General features: G+C 39.6%; 1 protein-coding gene and 1 long non-coding RNA gene across 3 annotated transcripts in view, besides 1 other annotated feature; both read left to right on the forward strand.

The window, feature by feature from the left end:
* Positions 1-5,905: part of a mobile genetic element that runs on past the window's edge.
* A 115-nt stretch (positions 5,906-6,020) lies between these two features.
* On the forward strand, positions 6,021-6,984 carry lncRNA:CR46245 (long non-coding RNA:CR46245). The gene has a single exon (NR_133516.1). It is a non-coding gene; the product is annotated as a long non-coding RNA:CR46245 (long non-coding RNA).
* Positions 6,985-9,226: 2,242 nt separating this feature from the next.
* The window catches only part of Cph (Chronophage), a 104,210-nt gene continuing 98,968 nt past the window's right edge, over positions 9,227-14,468 (forward strand). For both annotated transcript variants that reach the window (NM_001103429.5, NM_132157.2), the window contains exon 1: positions 9,227-9,477. The gene's annotated coding sequence lies outside the window, so the exon portion shown is untranslated. The remainder of the gene's footprint in view (positions 9,478-14,468) is intronic.

Here is a 14,468-nt window from a genome sequence, read left to right on the forward strand (position 1 = left end):
CAGACGTATATACTCACATTCTGCAAAATGGAGTTATAAAAATAGACGGTCTCCTTGGGCAAAAAACTGATTTCGGGTGGATAGTTTCTGGATGTAAAAAATCCAAAGGAAAAGAAACCATTGTAGCCACAACAATAGAAATAAAAGAGTTAGATCGCTACTGGGAAGTGGAAGAAGAAGAAAAAGATGATATCGAGTCTGAAATCTGTGAAAATAAATTTATCAAAACGACAAAAAAAGATTCAGATGGGCGATACATTGTGTCAATTCCATTCAAGGAGGATGTCACCTTAGGAGATTCAAAGAAACAAGCGATAGCTCGTTACATGAATCTGGAGAAAAAACTAAAAAGAAATGAAAAACTTAAGGTTGACTACACTAAATTCATGAATGAATACATGGATTTAGGACACATGATTGAAGTGAGTGATGAAGGCAAATATTTTTTACCGCACCAGGCAGTGATTAGAGATTCAAGCCTTACGACCAAATTGAGAGTAGTTTTTGATGCTTCAGCAAAAACTACGAATAACAAAAGTTTGAACGACATAATGTGGGTTGGGCCACGAGTTCAAAAAGATATTTTTGACATTATTATTAAATGGAGAAAATGGGAATTTGTTGTTTCGGCAGACATTGAAAAGATGTACCGACAAATTAAAATAGATAATAATGATCAAAAATATCAATATATTTTATGGAGAAATTCTCCAAAAGAAAAAATTAAAACATATAAATTAACCACAGTCACTTACGGAACTGCATCTGCACCATATTTGGCTACCAGGGTTCTGGTAGATATTGCAGATAAATGTAAAAACCAAGTTATTAGTGCAATAATTAGGAATGATTTCTATATGGATGACCTAATGACTGGAGCTGATTCGGTAGAAGAAGCTAATAAATTAATAACATTAATTCCCCATGAATTGCAGAAAGTTGGATTCAACTTAAGGAAATGGATTTCCAACAATTCCAAAATATTAACCACTGTGGAGGACACAGGGGACAATAAGGTTCTCAATATTATCGAAAATGAATGTGTTAAAACTTTAGGACTAAAATGGGAACCTCAAAAGGATTTATTTAAGTTCAGCGTAAATTGTAATGATGAATCAAAAAATATAAATAAGCGCGTTGTGTTATCAACGCTAGCAAAAATATTTGATCCGTTAGGATGGTTGGCACCAGTCACGGTTTCAGGAAAACTTTTTATTCAAAAACTTTGGATAAATAAAAGTGAATGGGATCAGGAATTATCCATAGAAGATAAAAATTATTGGGAAAAATATAAAGAAAATTTATTATTGTTAGAGAATATTCGAATCCCAAGGTGGATTAATTCAAACAGTTCTTCAGTCATTCAGATTCACGGATTTGCGGACGCCTCCGAAAAAGCATATGCTGCAGTAGTCTATGCTAAAGTAGGACCTCATGTTAATATAATAGCTAGCAAAAGTAGAGTCAACCCTATAAAAAATAGGAAGACAATTCCCAAACTCGAGCTGTGTGCAGCTCACCTGCTTAGTGAATTAATCCAAAGACTAAAAGGATCAATTGACAATATAATGGAGATCTATGCTTGGAGTGATTCCACGATTACCTTAGCATGGATTAACAGTGGTCAAAGTAAGATCAAATTTATAAAAAGAAGAACGGATGACATTCGGAAATTAAAAAATACTGAATGGAATCATGTTAAGTCAGAGGATAATCCAGCAGATTTAGCATCCAGGGGAGTGGATTCTAACCAGTTGATCAACTGTGATTTTTGGTGGAAAGGTCCGAAATGGCTAGCAGACCCAAAAGAACTTTGGCCTCGGCAGCAGTCTGTAGAAGAACCTGTCTTAATAAATACGGTATTAAATGACAAAATAGATGATCCTATTTACGAATTAATAGAAAGGTATTCCAGTATAGAAAAACTTATACGTATAATAGCATACATAAATAGATTCGTGCAGATGAAAACAAGAAATAAAGCCTATTCATCAATTATTTCAGTAAAGGAGATAAGAATAGCGGAAACAGTTGTTATTAAGAAACAACAAGAATACCAGTTTAGGCAAGAGATAAAGTGCCTTAAAATCAAAAAGGAAATCAAGACAAATAATAAAATATTGTCATTGAATCCATTTTTGGACAAGGATGGGGTTCTAAGAGTTGGAGGAAGATTGCAAAATTCCAATGCAGAATTTAATGTTAAACATCCAATCATTTTAGAAAAATGCCACCTAACAAGCTTATTAATAAAAAATGCTCATAAGGAAACATTGCATGGAGGGATAAACCTAATGCGAAACTATATCCAAAGAAAGTATTGGATTTTCGGGTTGAAAAATTCGTTGAAAAAGTATTTAAGAGAATGTGTAACGTGTGCAAGGTATAAACAAAATACAGCTCAGCAAATAATGGGTAACTTGCCAAAATATAGAGTGACGATGACATTCCCGTTTCTTAATACTGGAATAGATTACGCAGGTCCTTATTATGTTAAATGTTCAAAAAATCGTGGCCAAAAAACATTTAAAGGATACGTTGCTGTATTCGTTTGCATGGCCACCAAAGCCATACACCTAGAAATGGTAAGCGATCTAACTTCAGACGCATTTTTAGCAGCACTCAGAAGATTTATTGCTAGACGGGGAAAATGTTCCAATATCTATTCAGACAACGGAACAAATTTTGTAGGAGCTGCAAGAAAATTAGATCAAGAGTTATTTAATGCAATACAAGAAAATATAACGATTGCAGCGCAGCTTGAAAAGGACAGGATTGATTGGCATTTTATTCCCCCGGCAGGACCTCACTTCGGAGGTATTTGGGAAGCTGGAGTTAAGTCAATGAAATACCATTTAAAGCGTATAATCGGCGACACTATTTTGACTTACGAAGAAATATCAACTCTTTTATGTCAAATAGAAGCATGCTTAAATTCAAGGCCATTATACACTATAGTTAGTGAGAAGGACCAACAAGAAGTTTTAACACCAGGTCATTTTTTAATTGGAAGACCACCTTTAGAAATAGTCGAACCAATGGAAGATGAAAAAATCGGAAATTTGGATAGGTGGAGACTTATCCAAAAAATGAAGAAAGATTTCTGGGTTAAGTGGAAAAGTGAATATTTGCATACGCTCCAGCAAAGGAATAAATGGAAAAAGGAAATTCCTAATATAGAAGAAGGGCAAATAGTTTTATTAAAGGATGAGAATTGTCATCCTGCAAGATGGCCTTTAGGAAAGGTGGAAAAGGTGCATAAGGGGAATGATGATAAGGTCCGAGTGGCTAAAGTAAAGATGCAGGAAGGATATATCACTAGACCCATTACTAAAATTTGTCCCTTGGAAGGAATAAAGTCTGTTGACAAAAATGAGGCTGACCAAGAGCCAAAAAGACGAACTAGAGCGACATCGGGAATGTCCAAGATCGGAATCATTATGGCAATGTTGTTGTTTGTGTTAAGTTGTCAAGTTTCTAGCGCATTACCTAAAGATATAGCACCAAGATATTCTATAGACAGAATAAATAAAACCTCAGCAATATATCTAGACCCGCTAGGAGATGTTGAGATTGTGAGTACTTCTTGGAATTTGGTTATCTATTATAAAATGGATCCATATTTTAAAATGTTAACAAAGGGTAATGCGCTTATACAAAGTATGAGGAAAGTTTGCGAAAGACTTCATAGCTTTGAAGAGCAATGTAGTCTAGTTTTAGATAATATGCAAAGTCAGTTATCGGAACTTGAAGAAAACAATAAATTGTTTATGATACAGTCTAGATCTAGAAGCAAGCGTGCTCCTTTCGAATTTATGGGTTCCTTGTATCATATTTTATTTGGTATAATGGATGAAGATGATAGAGAGCAATTAGAAGAAAATATGAAGAATTTGTTAGATAACCAGAACAACCTTGATAAACTAATTCAAAAACAAACATCTGTGGTTGATTCAACTTCTAATCTATTAAAGAGAACAACAGAAGATGTTAACTCCAATTTTAGAAGTATGCAAATAAGAATTGAGAACATGACAGAAGTTCTTAAAGAAAATTATTATGTTTATAAGGAATCAATAAAATTCTTTATGATTACGAAACAGCTACACTCATTGATTGAAGAAGGCGAAAAAATTCAAGCAGGCATTATAAGCCTGTTGATTGATATTAATCACGGTAGGCTAAATACAAATATTCTCAGGCCAAATCAGCTTAAAAAAGAAATTGCCAAAATTCAGCAGAGTCTTTCGGAGAACCTAGTAATTCCAGGAAAACGGTCAGGTACGGAACTTAAGGAGGTGTATACACTGTTAACAGCCAGGGGTTTATTCATCGACGATAAATTGATCATTAGTGCAAAAGTGCCTCTGTTTAGCAGGCATCCATCCAAATTGTTCAGGCTTATTCCGGTGCCAATTCGAAATGAAGATCGGATAATAATGGTGCATACAACGTCCGAATATTTAATTTATAATTTTGAGATAGATTCCTATCACATAATGACGGAAGCCACATTAAATCAATGTCAGAAATGGCAACTAAATAAGAGAATATGCAAAGGAAGTTGGCCCTGGAATTCAGCGAATGATAATGCATGTGAGATTCAGCCTCTAAAGCCAGATAAAGCGGCGAACTGCATCTATAAAACAGTAGTCGACTCTAAAAGTTACTGGGTAGAGTTAGAAAAGAAAAGTAGTTGGTTGTTTAAGGTTCCTGCGAATTCAAAAGTCCGTCTGCAATGTACTGGCTCTCAAATTGAATTGTTTGATTTGCCTCAGCAAGGAGTTTTAAGCATTGCGCCATATTGTACGGCAAGAACCGACGATAAAATTCTAGTTGCCCACCATAACATTCAGTCCGAAAGTGAAGAATTATTATCAACACCTTATATAGGAGAAGTTAGTGGAGTGCCGAAGATTATTTGGGATCCGCTGAAACTATCAATATTAAATCATACTGAGGAATTTGAACGATTGAATAATGAAATTAAATTTATGAAAGAGAACCATCAAAAATTGAAAGATTTACATTTCCATCATATTTCCGGACATGCTGGATTAATTATTGCTTTAATACTAATGATAGTATTAATAATATATTTCATACGGAAATGTGCTGTGCAACAAAGAATGCAAGCAATAACCTTTGCAGGTCCGTTGCCAGTACTATAAATATCAATAGTAAATAAACAATAAAATAATATAACAAATAAAAATATACAGTCCACTAATAGAAAATGTACTTCTACATAGAAAAAGCAAAATGTTTAAAATAAGTTAATTGAGTACAAATTGTTGAATTAAAAATAATATAAACCATAATTGTAATCCAATAAAATTAAAAGCCAGAAAAACTAGGCCCATTGAAATCTTAGTTGCAAAATAAATGAACATATATCAAATAAATACAGTCCACTACTGTTATAAATGCAACTAATATACTAATGTACATCTCAGCTTGCTGGCCCTTTGGCAGAATGTTCACACATGAACACGAATATATTTAAAGACTTACAATTTTGGGCTCCGTTCATATCTTATGTAAATGAATCGAGAGCGATAAATTATATTTAGGATTTTGTTATCTAAGGCGACATGGGTGCATTGCTCAAAAACATGTAATTTAAGTGCACACTACATGAGTCAGTCACTTGAGATCGTTCCCCGCCTCCTAAAATAGTCCCTTAGTGGGAGACCACAGATAAGGTCCTCGCCGCTCAAGATAGGCAGATGTGCCCGAGCGTGGGACCTCGATAAGGCGGGGACTATTTACTTAGGCCTCTGCGTAGGCCATTTACTTTAAGATGCGATTCTCATGTCACCTATTTAAACCGAAGATAATTCCAAATAAAATCAGTTTCTTACAAAAACTCAACGAGTAAAGTCTTCTTATTTGGGATTTTACAGTGTTAAAGTGATTATGCGCTAAACTAAAATGTTACGCAAGTTTCAATTGAGTTAATCAATTTAATTGTATAATCGATTTTTGTATGATCGACTTTTGTATGATCGATTTTTGTATGATCGATTTTTGTATGATCGATTTTAATTGCAGTGCAAAAGCGCTGCCACATCGAAGTGGAAGGAGCTGGGTTCCTTCGGATATTTGCAAGAAATGGCAGTTAAGTCCGTCCAGGTGGTGCCTGGCATCTGTGTCTGGTCCTTGCCAGCGGTCTCCTTTTGCCTTTTTCCCTTTCTCTCACTGGTTTTCTTTTTTTGTTTTTTACTTTCTTCTTCGTTTTGTTTTTCCTCCTTTTTTCTTTTTGTTGTTTTTAGCTCCTTCACTTATTTTGCTTACATGAGTGGAAGCGACAGGAATGCTCAGCGCTGTCCTCAGTTCGAGTCCTGGCTAAAAAAGGAGCAGGGCCGTGGAGGACATGGCTGGGCGGTGGTCTGGTGCTCTGCTGGTTGGGTGGGTGGTGGTTGCGGTTAGCAAGGACCCAACTAGGACAAAAGAGCAATACTATTCACACACACACATATACATGGGGGGCATACATATGTAGCAGGCGCGGCACATAAGGATTGCCATCACATATACATACTACTCCTTTCCTCGCTCCCTCTCTCTATCGCGTTAATGCTCGCTCTCCCTCTTCACTCGGTCGCTGTCTCTATCCCATATGTATTCGACTGTCCCCACGACAGTATCCCCTGAAGTCGCCCCAGCTTCCCTTTCAGTCCCCATTTCAGCCCGCATCTGCCCACCCGTCGAGATCCTCGCACAAAAATGAAACACCGCAAAGCGTGTTGCCTGACATGTGATTGACGACGACGTTTATAGTGGATACACACACACACACACACACACACACTCGCGCAAATCTACGCTAGGGTGGACCTTCAATCAAATGTTGGACATCACAGTCTTTGAAAATTCTTTGAGGTGGAGTCTTACAAGTTAACTAATCCACAATTTGTTTCAAATCAGATAAATGTCAGTATTTTTACACGCTTTATATATTCTATTATTACCAACTTGATTAAACATATTCTATATATGTATATATATAAATCATTTAATATTCAAATCCTTCATAAGCTTAGTTAAGTGTATTTTGGTTGGGGCCTTGAGTAACTGGGTCCAGCCTTGAGGACCGGCACACACATGAATCCTCCAGATACATGGATAGTCAGTCATGGAGAGTCGTCGTGGGTTAGTTAGTTCGTTAGCATTTATGCACTCGCTTTGTATGCACACCACCTCCAGCACCCCACCCCACTTCTTTAACCCCTCATCGCCGGGATAAACTTGTTAGCGGCGAGAAATGTTAAAGGTAATAAATCTAAACGTGACTCGCAAGTGGCCCAAAAAACAAGAAAAAACAAAAAAGTATGCAAAAAAACAGGACGAAGTGAGTTGTTCGCTTTGGAAAATGTATCATAAATCAATTGAGTTTTCATTTACTTTAGCCAGTGAGTTCGTGGGACATGTGGAGTGCCACTTGGAGCCTATGGACGAATTGGAACTGCGTTATTCCCCGCGACCTTTGACCCCATCATCCATGGCTTATCGAACGGTTCCTTTCTGCACTTTATTTCCCATTCTTATCGAGTTACATAAGCAATCCGCAATGTGATTCGGATTGGTAATTGTAATTGCCAATGAGGGTTTCAGTTACCCGGGATTTTAGACATAATATAAGGGAGCTGGTAAATAGCTAAGGTTTCGTGTTCATAAAGTAAAACTATCGAAGATAAAATTTGATCATACATAAAATATATATATCTATAGTTAATTAACTAAATATCCTAATAGTTCGTTGATCCTCTTCAGAACTAATGCTTTTTGATCCTTAAAAAATCGACGAAATTATTTTGACATCTTGTGAGGAGAAAAGTATTTTTAAAATATTTGCTTGTACCTCAGGGCATTTGTTATTCCATAAATACATTGGGCAATAGCTTAAGCTCCCGAATCTCTTCTTCTTCCTCCGTTTGGCAGTTGCCAAGGGTGAAAATTTAGGGGGTGTGGAAGAATTTCCTGGGGGGGGGGGTTCTGGATGAGGTTGTGGAAGACGGTGAAAGTAAAAACACATCAATTGGCATGTGCATGGAAATGACACCAGAGAATTGTGCAAAAATGTTATCTTTGGCTTCCGCACCAAGTCTTCTTCGGTTTTTTTTTTGGGATTTACAGCCCCTCCCCTTTGTCGTTTCATTTTTTTTTTTTTTTGCAAAGCGTAAGCGTAACAATAACAGCCCAAACAACAACAACAACGAAACCCATTTTAAATAACAGGCGATATTGACGTCAAAAGCTGAGACCTTGGGGGGGTTAAAAGTTGATGGGTGGTGGGTGGGTTGGTGTTTTATTTTGTGTGTGTGTGTGTGTGTGTGTGTATGTATTTTTTTTTTTTGGTTCTCTGTGTGCAAAATGGGCCGTGAGCCCTCTTTGCGAAATTGCCATAAGATAACTGCGACAGGCGGCTCACTCTCACATTCTATATAGAAAATTGGCAGTTGGATAAGCGAAAAAACCAATTCACGAATACTTTGCATATATAATATATTCAAAAATTCACCCAGAAGCTGTCCAGGACCAACAAGGACCCACTCCAACCATCCAATCCACCCACAAGCGACCATATCGCGCATACCACGCGTTAAAGGTAAACACCCTTTCAGATAAAATTTTACAGGGGGTTGCAGAGGTGAGTGGTTTCTTTTTTGATTCGTGGGCGTTGGTGGCGGGGGGGTGTGGTGGGGAGATGGTGCAAAAACGCAGGTCAAATGGCAACTGGCAAACGCTTACGGGTTTTCTTTTTTTTTTTAGGGTGGGGGGAGGGAGAGCGGGTGGCTGGCTGACTAAATGGATGCCAAATGGGGTAAGCAGGTTGGTAAGTACTTATCAGGTAATCAAGCTTATATACATACAAACATATACATACATACCTATAACAAAAATAGAAGAAAATCATAAACTCATAAATAGTGTAAAAACTAATATAGTAAATACTAATAAATAGTAGTTAAATATTAAAATTTTAATAAATTACGCATTAACTTTATTATTGCTCTTGTAACTGCGCACATTTTCGGTCTTTCAATGCGAAAAATAGAATAAGAAGAAGGAATAACAGAAAAATGATCTCATCCAGAGCAAGTTTACCGTTTTCAACTTGTTCGCTCTCCGATTGTTTCACCTAATTCGTTGGGCGTCTCACTGCACTCGCTCTCTTATTACAATTTCAGCTTGCTGCGGTGCTCAATAAATGGCTGCAATTAGTTCGCCGTGATTATCGCAAGTGATCGCGTCTGCGCGTAAACAGGTATACACACAAATTTCGCCGAAATGTGTAACGGTAAACTGTTACGGTTACGGTAAAATTCAGTTTTCTTTTCCTTTTTTGCTGTGATTAGTGTGATTTAATACGGAAATTCATATGTTTGCGCACGTGTCGCGTTTTATTAGTGCTTATAATTAAATTACGGTTTGTGCGCGTGGATTAAAAATAACAAACGGTGTGATTTTCAGGTAAGTTCTAGAAAATGAAACTTATTTGTTGCTTTCCTTTTATCCATCCATTCGATTAGTTGTATTTTGTGGGCTGCCATTGTTGTTGGGAAACTTTTCCGCAACGAGATAGACTGATCGTTGTTGGTATTGATTTTCGATATATTCCATTGTTATCGGTTGGCAGGCCATCCGAAAAGGGCGGAAGTCGTGGGGGTTGGGCATGGCGCCCCATTCCCCCGTTTCCAAAACAGATGCCGTGCATTATATTATCCTGAAGCGTATATATGTGCGTGTGTATATCCTTGACAGCCAGGCAGGCATCACTAAACTTGACAGTTGACGGCGGGATGGTGCGGGGCGGGGCGGGCGGACAAGCCAAAGGACGAAAGTACGGCCGTAAAAAACGGACGGAGGCGGTGGAGTTTCGGTCGGAGGTGACATATGAATGTGTACTTTAACCAGGGGGAAAATCGGGGGAGGAAGTCGGCTGTGGGTGGGTGCACCGCGAGAAAAGGGTATTGAAACATGCTCTATTCAATTTTACTTGTTTTATTATTGTATTATGTGTTGTTAGAATGTATGATTTTCTATTTATAGAGCACGCTTAGAATCATTTCAAATAGAATGGCCACATTTTCTCAGTGTATTTTATTTCCCCATTCCGAGTGTGAGTGTGGCTAAATGGCTGATAGCGAATATAAAAGTGGCACATACACGTATACACTTTTTAAGGACGTTCGGCGGTGAGGGCCAGCCATCATTGGCATTTGGTCGAGTTGGGTACTTTTCCACATTCGCCTGCCGGGGCTCAGGCGGAAAATAAAAAATGATGATCCAGATGAGTCCCTCCCACCACCCGTCCCCGTTCCACCGTCCCTTGGCAATGCCCCCTTTCCGCCCAGGAAAGTGGAAAGTAACGCACCGTTGGCTAAGCGAGATGGGGGTTTTCTTTTTGGCCAGGCCCGCGAATTCATTGGAATAACCGTAGGCCTTTTCTCGTTTTCTGACGTGCGGCGGAAGTCGCGGCACCCATCCTAAGAATGGTATTATATGGCCGGGGGAACGAACACCCAGGATCCCTGGAACCCAAACGACTCTTGGTGAGCAAGTGAAGTGTAAAGAGCTTTTTCCTTTATTGGTTTTGTATTTTATTATCACATCTCGCGTTGTACCCCAAGCCTCTCTCTATATGTCCGTTCGCCTCTCAATACATATACAATCATGCATACATAGATACATCTGTGTATGTATTTGGGCCGCTGCTTGCTTGTATGCGATTCGCCTCTAGGCTTTGATGACACTTTGCGCCGCCGTTTACGGGCCATATGGGACTTTGATATGACAACGCAAATATCCGTTATGGGACAACAGGCACGCACCATCTTTATATCGGGGGGTTGGGTCCTCGAAAGGGGCTTAAATGTTGCCGGGGTAACGTCCACATAGCCATACATAATGCGTTCTTATCCTTGACGGAAAAGCAAACATCCCCACGCCTAACGGGGGAATTAATGAGTGGATTTATATGTACACATGATATCCACTGCGGCGTATTCTTAAATTAATTGGTCATTGGTCTTTGCTTCGCAGAAAATAAGCAAATTATAATCAAAAAATCAGCCAAAGATTTTCCTATTATTATCTATCTAATTTTGAATATTTTGTCCAGGTTACGTACTATGTGTTTAATTCTCGATTAATTCTGTGGCTTCAGTTCAGATTAAAACAAGCCACGCCTAATGTACCAGAATTCCGCAACTGCATTTAGGGACCATTACCAATCCAAGAAGTGAATGCAATTCAACATTTTTGCCATTTAATTACTCAATCTAAGGCGCAGCGACTCCACCTACTTACATATGTAAGCTCCACACATAGATCTATGTATATGTATGTATGTGTATATTGTTGTGAGTTTCGTAATTTTCGCATGTGTGGAGAGGGTTTGTGGGGAGCACAGCGCCCCCTCAACTATTGTTGAACAATACATACATACATATATCGCAACTTTGCTACGGGCAACAAAATTAAAACAAATCCTTTCGTTCCATATTAATGGTCGCCATCTTTGCAGCAAATGACATTCGAAAACATTTATTGCGCGAGCGTATGTGCCGGGGCAAGAACCACCCAAAAGCACCCAACCACCCAGCCGCCCAGTCGAACAGCCGCCCACCCACCATGTGACCAACCAACCACCACCCCCTTGGCACACACACACACGTGCACACACATGCAATGTATGTGTATGTATGTGCATATGTGCTCGTATGTGTTCATTTGGCTATGTAGTGAACCCTACAGGACACATTCCTCACCCAAAACGGCGAAAGGGGTGAGCTTCCTCCTACTCGCATCCTTTTCCACATCCTCGAGAACAAAAGGCATGCGTGTGTGTGTGTGGGGGGGGGGGGGGGTGTGAATAACTACTGCTCGCATGTACAGTCATTTCGGTTTACATTATTTACCCATTTTACCCGAAAAACTTTGTTTGGCGCCCCAGCCCCCCCCCCCCCACACACACTTCCCTCTCTCCACGCCACACACATTTCACACTCCCCCGCACACTCTTCGCTCATTGCGTAAAACTTTCATTTAGTTTTCTAATTACTTTTTTAATCAAGAAACCAAAGATTGCCGCTGTGTGCTGGCAACCCTTTTAAAATTTTCGCAGGAGTGAAATATCATGGGGGTTCGTGGGTTCGGGGGATGTCCTGACTAACCCCGGAACAAGGATTTCGTATTACTGTATCCACTTTGTTAGACCACTGGGGGGGGGACCACTGGGGGATTGTGACTAACTTAAGAGTAGCTTAAAATGGGCTCAACTATAAATAAGATATATTAATTACTTTGCATGTGCAACATTAATATTTGGATGGATTTAGATTCCGAAGGAGAAATCCATTTTGATTTGATTAGTTTGCCATTCTAAATATAAACAGCCCATTCCTAATCGTTGTTGTTCTGTAATTTTCTAAGCCATAATTACAGAGTGCACTGACTGAAAAGTGTGAAAATATTTGTAGTTATAGCTCCCCTTTTTGTGGCTTATATTTCCTAAAGGTCAACAACCAAGATGGCTTCACTGGTTTTCCTCGGGGCTGCTAAACACGAAGCAGATAATGTGGAATTTGATTTAATTTGGTTTTGGGGATATCTCGCTACATAAGTACTTATAATACCTTGGGGGCGCAACCTTTTTTCCTGAGTTTTTATTATAACCAATTTGCGTCCATATTTCTGGTTGAATTCTTGCGAATTTTCCGGCATTTTTCCGGCTTTGGCTTGGTGGAAAGTTTTCACTCGCAATTTGATTTTCCTGCTGGACAAAGGTCTAGCCAGGACGGCCATTTTGTATTTCCCACCCGCTATTTACATGTACATATACATATATAAATAAAATATATATGTATAATGGTGGTCGAAAGTCTGGACTGAAGTTGCATGGCGGTGCTGTCTATGTTTGGTTTTGTTTGCTGTTTGCCGCTGTCTGGGCTCTCCTGCCCTCCTGATTTTCCGCCTCCCCGTTCTGATTTTCCCCTGACCAATTTCCAGATCCCAGATCCCAGATCCCTGAACTGTTACCATGGGGGCTGTCAGTCAACGCGTGGCTGCCCCGTGGCCAGGGCGCAGAGTCATCGCCTTCGATTCGCTTTCTATTTGCCACCCAGTTTCCCGTCCCCCTTCATTTTCCATCCTTCCGACGCCGATAGTTATTGAGTTTTTCAACCCACCCCGTCATGAAATTCCTTCAACAGGGGGCCCTGTGCCACCCACGGCAATGTAATGTCAATTTACATCAAATTGAAATGATTCAAGGGCGAGTTGGCGTCGCGAGATGTGGCTCGTCATCTTGGCTGCCCAGCACTGAGAGGAATTTGTTAAGAAAGCTGGCTGGACATAATAATATGATTACCAATGGGTCACATCGTAAAAGGATGACATTACAAGTAATGGTTAATGGATAACAGCAAATAAAATAGTTTAATTCTATTGGTGCTTGGGTTTTTGTGCAGTGTATTCAGTAATCTGCATGAAGCTCTCTTGCTATTTTTGGAGGCAAGTCCATGGGCTAACTCGCGGCAAATGTCTGCTGTCCATGCGCAGGACATTGCCTCTGAAAAGGACCAAGGACCACGAACCAAGGACCAAGGACACAACAGGAAGAGTTTCGATAGCGGGGTTGGGGGGCATGCGAAAAAGGATGACAGGGCGTGTATTTATTGTTACCGCTTTTCGCGGTCGCGTCACACGAAAACTTGGACACGCCGAACTTTGTTTATCGCGAGCAGGAGATGGTGGCAGGACACCAGAACTTTGGGTCCTTGGGGGCACAAGTCCTGGTCTTCAGACCGGGCTGACGTGAAATATATTTATTACTTATCTCCCGCTCGCCACTTTCCCGTCGACAGTCCATCGATGTCCCTGCCTCCCCACTTGCCCATCCCCAAATGAAACCGGTTAGGGTGAAATATGGACGCGAAGTATCCTTCCACTGTTTCGAAAACCCCAAAAATAGTCCACTGATTTCCTGCTCGTCTGGAGTTGTTTATGCGTCTGGGTCCGTTCGTTTCCTTTCTGGGCTTCAGCTCGTTCCTTCCCCCAAGAAACCTTATGTCGATGGGGGTTAATGTACAGTTATGGCCAAAATGACCATCGCTGGGCTTTTGTTGGCCGGGAGTCAGGTGCGTCTGGATTATTGATTTCATCTAAAGGGCGATGGCGTTTGGCGTTCTTGGATGCTAACAGCTGGGGTCCCAAAAATAATTCTGCTGATTTTAAGGTTGCCTCAAATGCTTTGTAAATATAAGAGGAATAACAATTCAGTTGTTTTATACGATTTCTTTAGTTATTTAAAAATCTATTTTTCTGATAGTGACTTACTGTTCAAAAAGTAAAGACTACAGTTGACCGTACTTTAATATTTTGACCACAGCTGTTAGTGTATAGAAATATATATATTTTCAAAGGTAAATAGGTGGATATATTTTAAGAAATCCACAAAC

The sequence above is a fragment of the Drosophila melanogaster genome, chromosome X (genome assembly GCF_000001215.4).
Source record: "Drosophila melanogaster chromosome X".
In the NCBI taxonomy this organism is placed as follows: domain Eukaryota; kingdom Metazoa; phylum Arthropoda; class Insecta; order Diptera; family Drosophilidae; genus Drosophila; species Drosophila melanogaster.